The sequence below is a fragment of the Psammomys obesus genome, unplaced genomic scaffold (genome assembly GCF_907164565.1).
Source record: "Psammomys obesus unplaced genomic scaffold, mPsaObe1.curated_primary_1811, whole genome shotgun sequence".
In the NCBI taxonomy this organism is placed as follows: Eukaryota; Metazoa; Chordata; class Mammalia; order Rodentia; family Muridae; genus Psammomys; species Psammomys obesus.
In genome coordinates, this window is record NW_026594418.1 from 783,575 (window position 1) to 798,628 (window position 15,054).

At 38.6% G+C, this 15,054-nt stretch overlaps 1 non-coding gene across 1 annotated transcript; it reads right to left on the reverse strand.

The window, feature by feature from the left end:
- Positions 1 to 6,655: 6,655 nt before the first annotated feature.
- LOC129685440 (U1 spliceosomal RNA) lies at positions 6,656 to 6,817 on the reverse strand. Its single transcript, XR_008721485.1, has one exon. It is a non-coding gene; the product is annotated as a U1 spliceosomal RNA (small nuclear RNA).
- Between the last annotated feature and the right edge of the window lie 8,237 nt (positions 6,818 to 15,054).

The window sequence follows — 15,054 nt, forward strand, 5'->3', positions numbered from 1 at the left end:
TCTACAAGGTTATCAGGGAGAGATAAAAAGACAGAGAGAAAAAGACAGGGAGAGAAACAGAGAGGGAAAGGAAGACAGAGAGGGAAAGAATGGGGATGGAGAGAGAGAGAGAAAGACAGAGAGACAGAGACAGAGATTTTGGACTATGCCCATCGTTGTTTGAACACTTTTTGGAGGTGAATTGGAGAGAGCAACTTCCCATTGTATTTTCTTGCTCTCTCTGTTATTATGGCCTCAGTGTGGGTGATGGGCACAGGAAATTATGGTGCCTTTGCCTATTTGCTTTTTGGAAGCCCAGGGAAGCTAACTGAAATTCCGTAGATCCATAATGGCGGTGGCAGTAAGCAGTCTGTGGTCAGCAGGTGTCTTGGGAGCCCCAGGCCCCACGGAACCTCTAGTTCTAAGCCATACATCTTTGACCTTGACTCAGTTTCTTGATTTCAAATGTGGCTGTTCTGATAGGCACATGATGACATCTAAAGACTGAAAAGTTTACACTCCAAATGCTTGTGTCTTGGTTCAGGCTCTCACCCATGTGCGGGCTGGATGTCTGCTTTTATTATTTATTCTGTCAGCTTTACAGTTTACACATCTTCAGAGCAGATCATATCACCCAGAGTGCACCGGCTCTGCAGCCTTTTGTGCTTTATGTCTCTAATCTCTAAGGAGAGAGTCCGCGTGCTTTGACATGTCACTGGACCCTTTCTCTCATCCCTTCTTGTCCTCTCTCCTGTCCTGGTCATTGCTAAGAGCTAGCATGTTTCCCTCCATGTGGTTCATAGTGCTCAGATCCTTTACACAAGTAACATTCTTGGAGAAAGAGAAATCGTTCTCCATTAGCTGGCTAGAACTTGTCTTACTTGAAAATTTAAAAACAGATGCGATATTCTTGAAGGATTTCTTAAATGGATTGTTGACATTGAAGTATCAACCAGAAATTTGTACTCTAAATTTCTCAGCCTAAAGATTTCAAGTGTTCACATGCCCAGCACCAAGATGCCCAAATGCAGCCTTCCACTAATTCAGCTTTGAATTCAGACATACTTACACACCTTGCAACTTCTCACTTTGGGTGAAAAGTATGTAGCAGCCAGTTGTCTCAGAACCGTGGTAGAATGTACCATCACACAGCACAATAGAAAATGTAGGCTGTATAGTAAGTTTTCAGTGACCCTGGGCTAGAATAGGAAGTCTTTACATCATAGAGAAATTGCCTCATTACTGCTCAAACAAATTAGTGCTTTTCTTTTGATTCTTCGAAGAGAATAAGCTGAGATTCCAGATGTGGATCTTTCTCATTCATGACTTATATGATCCAGGCACCCCCAACAAACTATTTCATAATATTTTCATGATAACAAGGATTGATAATCATGTGTCTTTCTCTTCGTCCTTCATTGGCTTCTGCTTAGAATTTAAGTACTGACTTACAGCAGAATTTTCTGAATAGCACGCTTTATGGAAGGGAGAAAAATGTGCATCTGTATACAGAGGCATTGGTACATAGATCCCTGCATTCTCCCTGACAGACACCATGAAGCTGTGAATCCAGGTATGTGAGTTAAATCACACAAAGCAAGAATTCCTACCATGACTGTGTTTGAGAGACAAGATTTTAAAACACAGTAAGGTGGCCAGTAGAATTCTAGAATGGTGGACTCAAGAGAACAGCTGGAATCTAAAGAAAGGAACCGCTTGATTTATTTGCTCATTTCCCATCCCACACATTCTTCAGAGAAGTAGAGAAAGCACCGCATAGGAAATGCTGTCAGAATCATTTTGCAGTTTGTCAAGATGGTAACTTGTGTCCCTAATCCTTTTAGCATAATGGCACTAGGTTTATCTGCTCAGTCAAATGGATGCTTAGTAATTACTGCATTCTATTAGTGGTGTGTTTCTCATACAAAATGTGAGTCATATACCATAATGGTGGAAGATTTAGATTAGGACAGAAGAGTTGGAGCAGAATTCCGGATATGCTGTTTATCAACTATGTGACTTTGGAAGAGTTACAGCATTTCCATTGTCTCAAATCTTCTTACTATAAAAGGAAATAACCCAAATACCTTCCACACACAGAGTAGTCCCCGGAAGACTTTAAAGAGTGTGTGCTCGGTATCTAGATTTTTAATGCATATTAGCTGCTTATTGTTCTATCTTGTGACATTCCTGAGGATAGAAACTATGGATTCATTCATTCAACCAAAAAAAAAAAATGTTCATCTTTATGCACTGTGCCACTCCCTGGGGTTACACAGATAGTTAATGCCTCAGTAACTGGGGGCTGGGAGTAGTGTATTAGAGACAACGGATATATTTCTACTTATGCTTTTTGGGAACTATATAAGGTATATGGAAGATAATGAGGAATGCATAAGTTATCATGACTAATTCTACCCAAGAGGCATATACCAGAATGGTAAGGCCAAGATAACATTTTGGGGGAAGTTCAAATATTCTTCAGGCTAAATTTATATATTGAATAACATGTATACTCACATAGTATTCACATACATAGACAATTTTTATGTATAAACACAAAGTATATACTATGTACATATAATATAATATAACATACATAAAGAGTGTTACATCATTTTTGAGAGATAAGCCTTTAAAACTCCCATCAGGATCACAGACCAGTTTAATATTAATGCTGTTGTCAGCTTTATTTGATGTATACCTAGGATGTGAGTTTCAATTTTTGGACAATTTTGGCTTTTTTTTAAATGAGTCCATTGTGGTAATCTCTAGTTTCAACAATAACTTTAATTCACTTGTAATTAATTTTATTTTTAATTTTTAGATATGTTTCTACCATTTTATTTTGAAGCATATTTCTTCTTGCCAATAAATAACATTTGATATTCTTAAGGCAAGAATTCAAAAATAACAAGTGTGCTAATTATTTTCTGAGTCTTGGTTATGCATATATGTATATATGCATAATCTTTGTTATGGGCTGAATTGTGTCTTCCAGTCCCCAAATTCATCTGCTAAAACCATAAGCTTCATAATGTGACTATCTTTGGAGATAAAACCGTTAGAAGCATAAATAAGTTAAAATGAGGCCATTAAGGTGGATCCTAGTCCAATCTGAGTATATATATATTGTTAAGATTATTTATTTATATTATTTATACCATACTCTGCCTGCATGTATGCGTATACACCAGAAGACGGCACCAGATCTCATTATAGATGGTTATGAGCCACCATGTGGTTGCTGGAAATTGAACTAAAGACCTTAGGAAGAACAGCCAGTGCTATGAACCTCTGAGTCATTTCTCCAGGCCCCCTGAGTATATTCTTACAAGAAAATAGAATAGGGTACCCAAACACATTTCTGGGAATGTGTACGCAGGGGAAACACCATGGGAAATGTCATGTGAGGACATGAGAACACGACAAGAAGACGATGATCTATAGGTTGAAGAGGGAGACCAGGAAAATACACATTACTGCCTGCCACCTTGATCTTGTATTTGTAACTTTCAGATTGAGGGAATTGTTTTCTGTTGCTTAGGTCAGCCAGTGTCTATGCTTGGTTATGACAATTCTAGTATATCGCTACAGTCTTAAATGATAACACTAGCTGCATCAGTCTTTATTCAAAGCTATTTTGGCATTCTGGGGAGGTGCCTGTTTGTCTTCTGGCAGTGATGGCTCTCATTAAATTACCTGCTATTGACCTTAGTGCTGTTCTATGGTAGGAAATCTGTCTCTCTTCTCTAGGAGGTTAGAATTTATCCCTTGTATCCATTACATACATCTTACTGATGTATATATCTTACTGTAGAAATTGCATACATCTTACTGATGTGCAATCTTATTTTTATCATTGGCCTTCTGAGACCAATTATTTGTCTTTAACACTGAAACAAATATATATTATGTTTGGAAATATTCATCTTCTATCTTTCTCTAGAAATGAGCCACTGGGCAGATAGTTTGGCTGGGTCCTACTTGTGCAGCTGTTCTTCCTCCTTGAACTTTCTAGAACCCACAGTCCTGGGCAACAGGTAGTGTAACTTCAACCTCCATTCATGGAAAGCAAGGTCTACCCCAGACTGTCAGTTCCAACACATGAAACTCATGCTAGTCCCTCCTTATGTTTGACTCTCAACTGTCTACCTTGTAGTCTGGCTAAGTGAGGAGTCTGATGGACCATACCTTTAGCCCCTTATTATTGCTGTGTGTTTTGTTTTATTTCTGGATTATAGAAATTCTTATCTTTCTTAAATAAACCTTTTTTTTAAGCTTTTGAAATAATTTTGCACTGATGGAAGAATTTCGGGAGAATTTAGTTCAAAAAGTTCCTACTTTTTATCCAACTTCCCCTAATGTTACCATCTTACATAACATAAATATGTTTGTAATTATTTTTTTATTTTGTAGTTAATATCTTACTACTGTGTGTTTGGCACTAAAGCATAGTGGGAATATAAACTTACCAGCCAATATTATCTAGAAATTCTAGACCAGAATTCTTCCATTGGCTAACCACATACTTATCCATCTATTCATGCAATGAATATTTATTAGGTCCTTATTATATTTTATGCCCAACAGATGTAGCAGTGATTAGAACAGTCAAAACTGTCTGTCCTTGTATTGACAAAATGAGAGTTTCAGGGCTGGAGAGATGTTTCAGCAGTTAAGAGCCCTTGATGCTCTTTCGGAGGAGCTCGGTTTCGTTCCCAACATCCACATGGCAGCTAGTAACCCTCTGTAACTCCAGTTCCAGGAAATCCCTGCCCTCTTCCAGCCTCTGTGAGTAAGTACTATGTCCATATAATGCACAGACATCTATGCAAGCAAAACATCCATAGACAGAAATATTGGGGAAAAATCTTTTAAACATATGTGTTCGTTTCAGAGACAAAGCCAAGAACAAAAGAAATGGTAAATATATAATATTATAAATAGTTATAGTGGTGGGTTGAACATATAAAAAGAGGATGAGAAGTATTTGGGCCTATGAAAAGAAACGCCAATATTAAATACGGTGGCTACAAAGACTTTATTGGGAAGAACAATGAAAGCTCCAAAAGCTGTAGAGTTCTGACATGCAATTACGAAATGGAATAATTGTCCTAAAAATAACCTTGAGAACTGAGCTTCGGAATCACAAGCCACCAAGGTTTAGAATCATGAAGTAACTTGCTTCTGCCCATAGCCAGTAAATGGAAGAAATGCAATTTGGACCTAGGTCTTCTTGACCTTAGAACTTATGTTTTCATCTGGATGGTTAAGTGCAGGTCTACAAAGAGTACAAAGAGATGCACACATCAATTGCAAGGGATGCGTTCTGGACCTTTTGCTCATATAACTTCATGATCAGCCATGTTGTTCTCATAAACCTATCAAGAAAACCCTAAAAATCTATTTGCAAAGTACTTGAGGTTTTTCAACAAGATATTTTCATTGACCTAGCTGAGCTTCATAAAATATGACTTTGACCTTTCTACTTAGTGGTCCAGGAACTTGAGCGGTCATGGGCAGCCTGGGATGTGGCCAGAGCCTCTGTGTTCCTGTTAGATCTCACATGGAGAAGTTAAGACTTCTTTCTAAGCGTATTTGTTCTTAGTTTGCTACCTCGAAACATATGCAGCATGTGCTTATAAGTCAACCCTTCTCATATACTTCAAGACAGACAAACAATTTATCTTATAGAAAGCCTGGATTACAAGAGAATCTGAAAGGACAGCAGGAATAATTTGCTCTAGGAACGGAATGCAGAAAAAGGAGGTCATGATGAGAAGAGGTTTCATAGGGTCGTTTGAGTGTTTAGGGTTTAGTTTCTTTTGAAGAGTTTAAACAGGAATCTTGAACTTGATCTTCAGAACGTGGAGTCAAGTCTGGAGGGATGAAGAGGCAGATACACGTTCAATATTTATCCTGGGCTAGCAAATCAAATGCAGCTCTCTCCTGGAGGAATTAATGACATCTCCATAATAGATTCCAAGCTATCTGTGCAAATATTTATTAAGGTTTTACTGTCACTGCCTCCACTTATTCCTTGCTCTTTACTCTTCACCCTCATTAGTCAAACATTGTTCTGAGCATTGTACACAGGATCTTATTTCCATGGACTCCTCCACCAGGAGAGTTTTAGTCTGGCAAAGATTTTTATCTCATCTTTGCATATAAAGATGAAATTTCTATGATTAAGACTCTGCTTGCGGGGCATGGTGGCGCACGCCGTTAGTCCCGACACTCAGGGAAAGCAGAGGCAGGCAGATCACTGTGAGCACAAGGTCCACCTGGTCTACCAAGCGAGTCTAGAACAGCCAAGGCTACACAGAGAAACCCTGTCTCAAAAAATAAGCAAACAGCAATACTCTGCTCAGGGCTTCTCCACTGTGTGAGTTTTCCTAAAATCTCTACTTAATATTGATTCTTTTGTGTTCCTGTTTTTCCATACAGGAAGAGAATCAAAAGGAAGATAAGAAGAAATAATAAGAAGAGAAGAAGGAGGAAGAGGAGTGTGCAGATAAGGAAGAAAATTGAGCCAGTGCTAGGAAAAATGTTATCATGGCTTGTCCACAGTAAGCTCAAATGGGTGACGTTTTTCAATCTCTCAGGCTAAGCAGTAAAGGTTTTTGTTTTGTTTTGTTTTGTTTTGTTTTGCTTTCCTTTGCTTTGCTTTGTTTTGGGGTTTATCTTAAACACAGGCCTCTACTGCCACAAATTATGCAGCTAGTTTTCCACATTTGGGAAAACCACAGGAGTCAGCATATCCAGACTGCTGGATGAGACTCTGCCTGGGAAAAGCACCTTTGTGAGCCTGCTATCTCCCCTGCAAGGTAAATTCAGTAGTGAGTTTTGCACAACGATATGTTCAGAAATTCCTGGTTTAATCAAAATAACAGGTGAATATTATTAGCGACGGGTATGTTGTTGGTTAGGATGAGATAAGTGAAACTCTGCTTGGACTCTAGAAATTATGGCCCTCTGAATAGATGAAGTGGGCCTGCAGTGATCTTGCCTTGCACAGTTGGCTAGAATCTGCCTCTCCTGTTTGTTTGTTTTTTTTTTTCTCTTCCAGATGCAACATTCAGCCTAAGGTGCAGGTCAGATCTAGTTGAACTTCGAAAAAGTCTTTTGAAATAGACTCTGTACTCTTAAGACTGTCTATCCTCAGTGTTGGAGCAATAGCCATAAACTCTGTCATCAATTCTTCTAGCCACTGCCAAAGCTCTCATTTAGAAAAAAATGTCTATTTTAGAAAGTGAGTATCTTTTCAACATGTTTTAAAATGCAGACAAGACCTTCCTCATAGGCCTTTATATGGACTAGAAGAGATTATATGTGTATATATATATACACATACATATGTACATATAAATGACACTAGCACAAATATTAACTTAGAATAACTGCAATAAATACATACATTACATATGCTAATGGCGATTGCCTCTCTGTAGGCAGTGTCAGAGCTGAGCTATTCTCAATGGTCCTTTTATAGCCTCAGTGTCTAAACCATGTGAGTTGTTCAGGCAACACTGCATTGAAGCCGCTTGAGACTATTATGGGATATGACCTTTATTGTTATCAATATAATAATAATAATAATAATAATAATAATAATAATAATAATAATATATTTTTACTATATAATTTCTTCCCCTTCCAATCAAATGAGGGTACTCAGGATTTGGTGGTGTCCTTTAGTCACTTCTGAAGAGAATGGTCTCTGGAATAATAAGCCTAGATGTAGGTCCTTAAAGAAATAATAATAATAAAAAAAAGAAATAACAATAATGCCACTTTTGTATTAATGTTTTAATTTTAAAATGATCACAGATTTATTTAAAAAATCTTTTTTGTTTTGCTTTTTTTTTTTTTTTTTTGGTTGATGTTGTTTTTGTTTTTTGAGACTGGAGCAGCAGCTGAGAGCTCACAACCAGATCCACATATAAGAAAAATCAGAGAGTACCTGCTTTAAAATCCTTTTGAAAGTTCAAAGCCAGTTCCCAGTGACTTATTCCCTCCCGTCATTAGGCCACACTTCTTAATTATTCCCAAACAGTTTCACCAACTTGGAACCAAGTACTCAAACCAACATAATCCACTCCCTGGCCCCAGAGGCTTGTTGCCCTATCATAATGCAAAATGCACTTAGCCCAAGTTCAAAAGTCCTCATATTCTTTCAGTCTCAATACTGTTTCAAAGTCCAAATTTCAGTCCTTTGAAACTCAAGGCAATCTTTTCATTGAAGTCACCTACAAAACCAAAAAGCCAATGAAGTTCTTCCAACATATAATGCCAGAGAATACAGATTACCATTCCAAAAGGGAGGAATTGGAGGACACTGAGAAAATACTAGATCACAACAAGACTGAAACCCAGCAAGGCAAACTGTAAATCCTGAGGCACCATGTCTGACACTGGAGGCCTTAGGTGGCCTAAGGTGGAGTTGTGCCACTACTTGTGTGTAGCTCTCCTTGGCATCTATCCATGGCTCTGGTCTGCTCAACATCCCATGGTCTTCAATGCCATCCAAGCATCACTTTCACAGCTTCACACAATGGCCTCTCAGGACTTCTTACCTTCTCATGGGAAGGGCTTGCCGTGCCACATATTGGCTGGCCTCTAAACCCAAAACCACGTGGATGCTGCTGACCAGTTTGGCTGCCCACTTGGGAAAGAGCCTGTCCCCTTGAAATCACATTTATACCCTGCCACCAGTGACAAGCCTCCATCAACAAGGCTGCATCTCCCAATTCTTCCTAAACAATTCCACCAACTGAGAACAAGTGTTCAAACACGTGAGCCTATGGGAACCATTCTTATTCAAATCAGTTATCACACCAACATGTTTTTTCCTGGGCCAGTGTAGGTTCCATTTAATGGTCATGTCTCCTCAGGTCTTTTGATGTGGAGTACCTTCCACATCCTCCTTCCGGCTTTATATTTTATTTATAAGCTCAATACTTTTGAGAAGAACTGCCCAAATACTTTGTAGTAAGTTCATCAGTTAGTTTGATGTTTCCTTATAATCATTTCCTGTTTGTTCATTTTTTGCAGGCTACCACGGAAATGGTGCTGGCTACTTCCTAGCTCACTGTATCAAGAAGCACATGAAATCCACTTGTTCCATTACTGGTAATGTTAGCTCTGATTCCTCTTAGTATTTGGCATAACTTAATACTTTCGCCTCTCTGTTGCTAACACTGCTTTAGACTTGGCCACTGGAAGCCTTCCAAGGTGATTCCTAAATCCTTTACATATTTGCTTATGTTTTATTCTGAATGCTGTCATAAAACAATATATATCCCCTCCCACCCATCACAGCAACTCTGCTGATGTCCTTATTACCCTCACAGTGCCTGTGGCTTAGCTGTGCCGATATGCAGGTATTTCACAGATGGTGTTTGCATGTGAATTTGACTTCTCAATGATTACTATGTTATCTGTCTGGCATTACTGGATACCGGTTTGATAGCTTCTTTGAAGGCACCGAACAGAACAATTCATTATGGCCGCTTGGTCTCTCCAACACACTTTCTGCTTTGTTCTTGTGCTGGATTCTATTTAATTAACTTTTGATTTTGCATTGCAAGACCCTGATATACATTAGAAGGTCGTCACCTAGCCATTTATCTTTTAAAGTAACTAGACTGGTTATTTTTCTAAAGTTCCATCAGGTTAAAACAGTTAGCTATTTTTCTCCTTGCAGTGTCCCTTCAGCCTGGACCAGACAGATAATAGATCAGCATAGGTTCAGCTGCATTACAACATTAGTCATCAATTAGGTTTAAACCAGCACTGTAATATATCATTTATCTTGCCTGCCACAGCTCTTTTGAACATTTAATTTTTTAAGGCCTCTTAGGTTTTTTTTTTTTCCTTCTTCTTCTCTTCTGAACTGGCCCCTTGCCTTTCTCCTTTGTCTCCGGCACAGACATCTCCTTAAGGAACAATAAAAATTAGATTTGTTTGACCTGCTTTCAGGGTTCATTTCAGAGAGATAGATTTTAATAGCTCTGACTGGTTGGGCAGACAGCTTTTATGCAATACTCCAGACGTCTACTCACTGTCTTCTGCTGAGCCCCTAGCAGGTGTATGTGGAAGAAGGTATGTCTGTGTGCCACTGAAGAGCTCCTTACTATTCCCTTCACATGAGACAGTACTCAGAGAAATTGCTTATCCACACACGGTGGACATCTCATTAGGAGGTACAGTCATTGGCTAGCCCTCCCTCATTTATTAGCCTGCTTTAATCTCTCCCATCCTACATTTATTACATTGTTAATTTAAAGGGATATCTTTGCTCAATGAGGTCTTTCTAAGATGGCCTGAGTTGAAATCGGGTCTCTGCTTTTACATTATCTTCTTCATGAATATTCTGCTTCAGCCTCATGATAGACTGAGGTCATGGTGAGAGCATGTGTTTGTAGCCACACTACCCAGAATTTGAATTCTGATGCAGCTTTTTATGAGGTGAGCCACTGTCTGGATTTGAGCTGATAACCCTACCTTTCCGAGGCCCCCCTCATTAGAATAATAATATCTTCCTCACAGTACAGATGCCAAGAAAGAAAGAAAAAAAAGAAGAGAAAGAAAGAAAGAAAGAAAGAAAGAAAGAAAGAAAGAAAGAAAGAAAAAAAGAAAGAAAGAAAGAAGCCATGGGTTGCTGTGGCAAGCCTGACACAAACTCAGATTGTTATTTATTTGTTTATTTGTTTATTTATGTATTTATTTGGGATAGTCTTTTTGCCACAAATATCTTTTGAACATCTACTTAGTAACAGGCAATCTTCTATATAGAAAATGCATCAATGAACAAAACTGACAAAATGTTTTGTCCTCAGAGATTCAGTTTCTACAGTAAACAATAGCAGAAAAGGTAAGTGAGGCACTGATCTGCTAGATAGTGCTGAGTACTCAATCAAATGTTTCTCTAGTGTGTGCCACAAAACCAATTGTCCGTTCATAATTTTATTCATGTATATCACTCCTTTGTCATTTCTACATACTTTTAAAAGTTAAACATCATACAGTCACCCTTTTCTTTTCTCTCTCCAATCCCTCCCTTCCTCTTGAAATCATATACACAAATATATCAACACAACCTGTTCCTTTCATTTAATATTACTTTTATGTGCGAGATTTCAGGGCTGACTAGGTTTTTTGGTTTTTTGTTTGTTTTTTACTTTTTACACATTTATTCAAAAATCTTTGAAAATGATATTTTAGACAAGACATGGATCCTCCAATTCTTGGGCATGTTTTTGAACTATGAAGCATTAAATCATTTCATTCATTTATTTATTCATCTACTGAGCCTCTATTTTATACAATGCATTTTGCTAAGAGCAAGTATATGGAAATGAATAGGTGGGTCCCTGTGTGCCAGTTGCCCAGAGCCTAATGGACTCTCGGCTACAAAGGAAGCCAAGGAGTCTTAGAGACAAGAGTAGAGTTGGAAAGAGGCCTAGAAGGAAGGCTAAGTGGAAAAAATACAGCAAGTTGATAGATATAGCCAGTCACTTGGCCCAGCAGACTTTCTGCTTCTTGATGCTGATGGGAATGTTCATCAGTGATCCAGGCTCCTGGACTGCCCTCTCTGCTTTCTCAGCTGTTTCTTTGAAGCCACCTCACTATCCGAAAATGGAGCGAGAGTAGGCCAGACAGCTGGTGAGACCCAAAACAGATTTCTTTTCTGTTATGAAAGTCCCCAGGTTTCTGCTGAAAGAAGAATAAACTACCAGCTAAAGTAGAGAATTGTGCCATGAAAGGATTCTCTGGGGAAAATGTATAAAATTAGTTGGGGTTTTCAAAACAATATTGTAATGTGTTTAAAGGGTTCAGTTTTAATCTCGACCTTATCAAGAGTTAGATGTTTGAATGTAGACTTTGAATAAATTATTGATTAGATTAGATAAGTTCTTGCTCTGGGACTAATGCCACAAAATTAATTACTCTGGAGTCATGCATGTATCTCTGTTGGCAAAATGCTTGCCTGGAATGCATGAAACCCTGTACCACATAAATGGGCATAATGGTTCACACATGTAATCCCAGTACTTGGAAAGTGGAGGTAGAAGGATCATAAGTTCAATGTCATCCTCCTTTACATAGAAGTTCTAGACTAGACGAGGCTACATGAGAGCCTGTCTTAGAACAAACAAGCAAGCAAACAAATAAAGAGCATATAGGACTTGCAAAAGTTTGATGAGTTTCTGCTCATTTATACAGCTTTTCATCTATCCTCTGTTTACATGTCTGTGTTGGTCTATCTTCTTCTGAGCTTTGTCTCTAGGCGCCACACTTCACAATCCTGCTAGAGAAAGTTGTGGCTCCAGCCTTCCAAAAAAATGGTAATTATTTATATTCTTCTTCTATAGTTTATTTGAGAGCATAATAATTATAAAATAATAATAAGTACTATTTGTCCATACAATATAGCATGAGAACTGTAAGCGGGATAGGACAATATGGGCCCTTGTTATCTCTCTTCTACAAGGTTAAAAAAAATTACAGGAAAACCTAAAGGGAGTATTAGGGGACCCTGCATGTCCCTGTGTGGTGAGAGCAGCAGGGGCTGCTTTTCCTGCGCTGGAGGGGCAATGCTATCACAATGGTGGTTAGACCATTCCAGTCTGTTTGAAATTGTCCCAGGCTTAAGGCTGAAAGCCCAACACCTAGTATCGGATGCTGAACCAGTACTAGACAAATCTGGTTAAACTGCTCACCTAGGATGTTAAATAAAATTGCTCTTATATCACTGATACATTAACGAATTAGATTAACATTAACACAGGTACATTAACAAATTCAGTAGGACTTGCAGATTTAGAGGAAAACAAGTGAAGGTCATACTGGAAACATTTTCTTTCTTTCTCTTGGTGTCATGAAATGGGTTCTCGTGCTGTTCTTCAGGGACCTCCAGAGAAAAGCTGATGAGGAGACAGAACACTGTACAGAATTATGAGGCTACAGTAGCCAAGTTCATTCCTCCTTTTATTCTCTGAGAAGCTAATGAAGGCACTTCCAAGTATTCTTTGAAGGGTATTTTACTTAGAAAGATAATTTTTCTTTGGGTATAAATGTGTATGGTAAGACAAAAGGTCCTGACATTATCAACAGGAGAGCATCCCAAAGACTGCATTTCCTAGAGCAAATGACCCTCTACCTTCAACTGTCTCTACAAAATACCATGATTCAGAGAGAGGTAATAAGGTGCTTGCTTTCTTTGTATGAATTAACTTTCTGGTTATTTAACAAAGTAGCATTATTGTCTGTCTGTTCTTGAGAAGACCGGTAACTAGGCCATTTCCACAAGAGAAAAAAAAAAATGATAGATGGGAGTCAGGACAAGTGAAGAGGCCACGGTGTTTTACAGACTTAGAAACGTTAGGACAGCCCATTTTTTTTGGGGGGGGGGGCCCTCAATGCCTCTGTTTGGAGAGATGCTGAGCTATGCCTGTATCAGCACCTTTAGACCAATGCAGGAGGTGAGGAAGTAGCTAATTTGCCCACCCGTGAATAATGTTCTGACTCTACACGGGGAGGCTCAATGACGACTATGCTGATATTTTGGACTTATACAGTCCTGGCCCTTGGACTGTATCATTTATAATCAGGGACATATCTTAGCTACCTGAATTGCAGTTCCTTCATCCACATACTTTTCTGGTTTTTTGTTGTTGTTGTTGTTGTTTGTTTGTTTGTTTGTTTTTAATACCACAGCACAGTTCTGGGGGATTAGATCCCTCTTGAGCAAGGCCTAGCACAGTATTAGACCTGGGATAACATGCACAAGGTATCTGGGGACCCAGGCTTTTAACTCTCGCTTATGCAACAATTTTCACCGAAACCATATTCTCATCAATGTATTAAGTGATTTGCAGATCAAATGCTATGGATATAGATTATGCTTTTATTACATTTCTGTACAACACAGTTCACCATTTCTGATTATTTTCCTTATTCCAATTGCATTATAAACAAATATTTCTTTGTAAACTAAAGAGAGGGGTAGCTTACTAATCCACCAATATTCTTTTCCATGTCAAGTTGAACTGATTCTAACTTTGGTTACTTTTTTTTTATGAGTGTTCATTTCACAGAGTTCAGCGTCAGAATGTATTTAAGACTAGCCGACTTTTGTTGATTTATAGCCAGCAGTACATAATATGATGTGTGCTTTTGTCCATTATCAATTCTACTTGTGTCTAATCTGTCTCCTAGTAGTGTTTGCTAAGAATTATCCAGACATTAAACTACAAAGATAGATGGTCCTCATTTGCTTGTTTAAAGCAAAGACAGAGCATTGGGAAGTCATGGAGGTAACTCGATATGAGTCAGACTATAAGCAGCGTAGTCCAAGCATCCTACTTCACTCTGGGTCTATTCCACACCCCAATGCCCTGCCCCCTGCCAAACCCTGGACTGGCCCCTGACATTGCATATGTCTGAACGGACCTCCTTTTTTACACACACACACACACACACACACACACACACACACACACACACACACTATTGCAAAGAGGCATGTTAAACTGCTCTTTACCCTTGGCAGTTTTCCTAAGTACTCCGACTGCTTAGTGCTGGGTTCTCTTTGCTCCTTCCCAGCTAAGTTTGCACCTTAATTTTCAACAGAACAAAACTTAATTTCATAAAAATTCTCTTTGAACACAGATGGGTGGTGATGAGTAAAAAGAGAGCTGAGCAAAGTACTTCTTTTTCAAAGTCTTAGCTTCTCTTCTACAAAATATGGATCCCAACCTGTCCAGCAAGCACCTTGGGCCATCATGAAAACAAAACAAAACAAAACAAAAAAAAACAAAAACTTTCCTCTTCTTTTTGTCTCTAGTCTGCATTGAGTGCTTTCAGCTAGCTGCAACACACTCAGAGCCTAACATTGTGATCCCAACATTGAAGCTACCCATGAATGTCCCAATGACACTTTTAGGCAACAGAATTTTCTATATATACTCATATATAATAGAGGAAGGCGTGATTCTGGCCTAAAACTCTGGTTCAAAGGCCACATGTTTTATACCCAGTAGCAACAGAGAATTTTTGTGGTTGTGT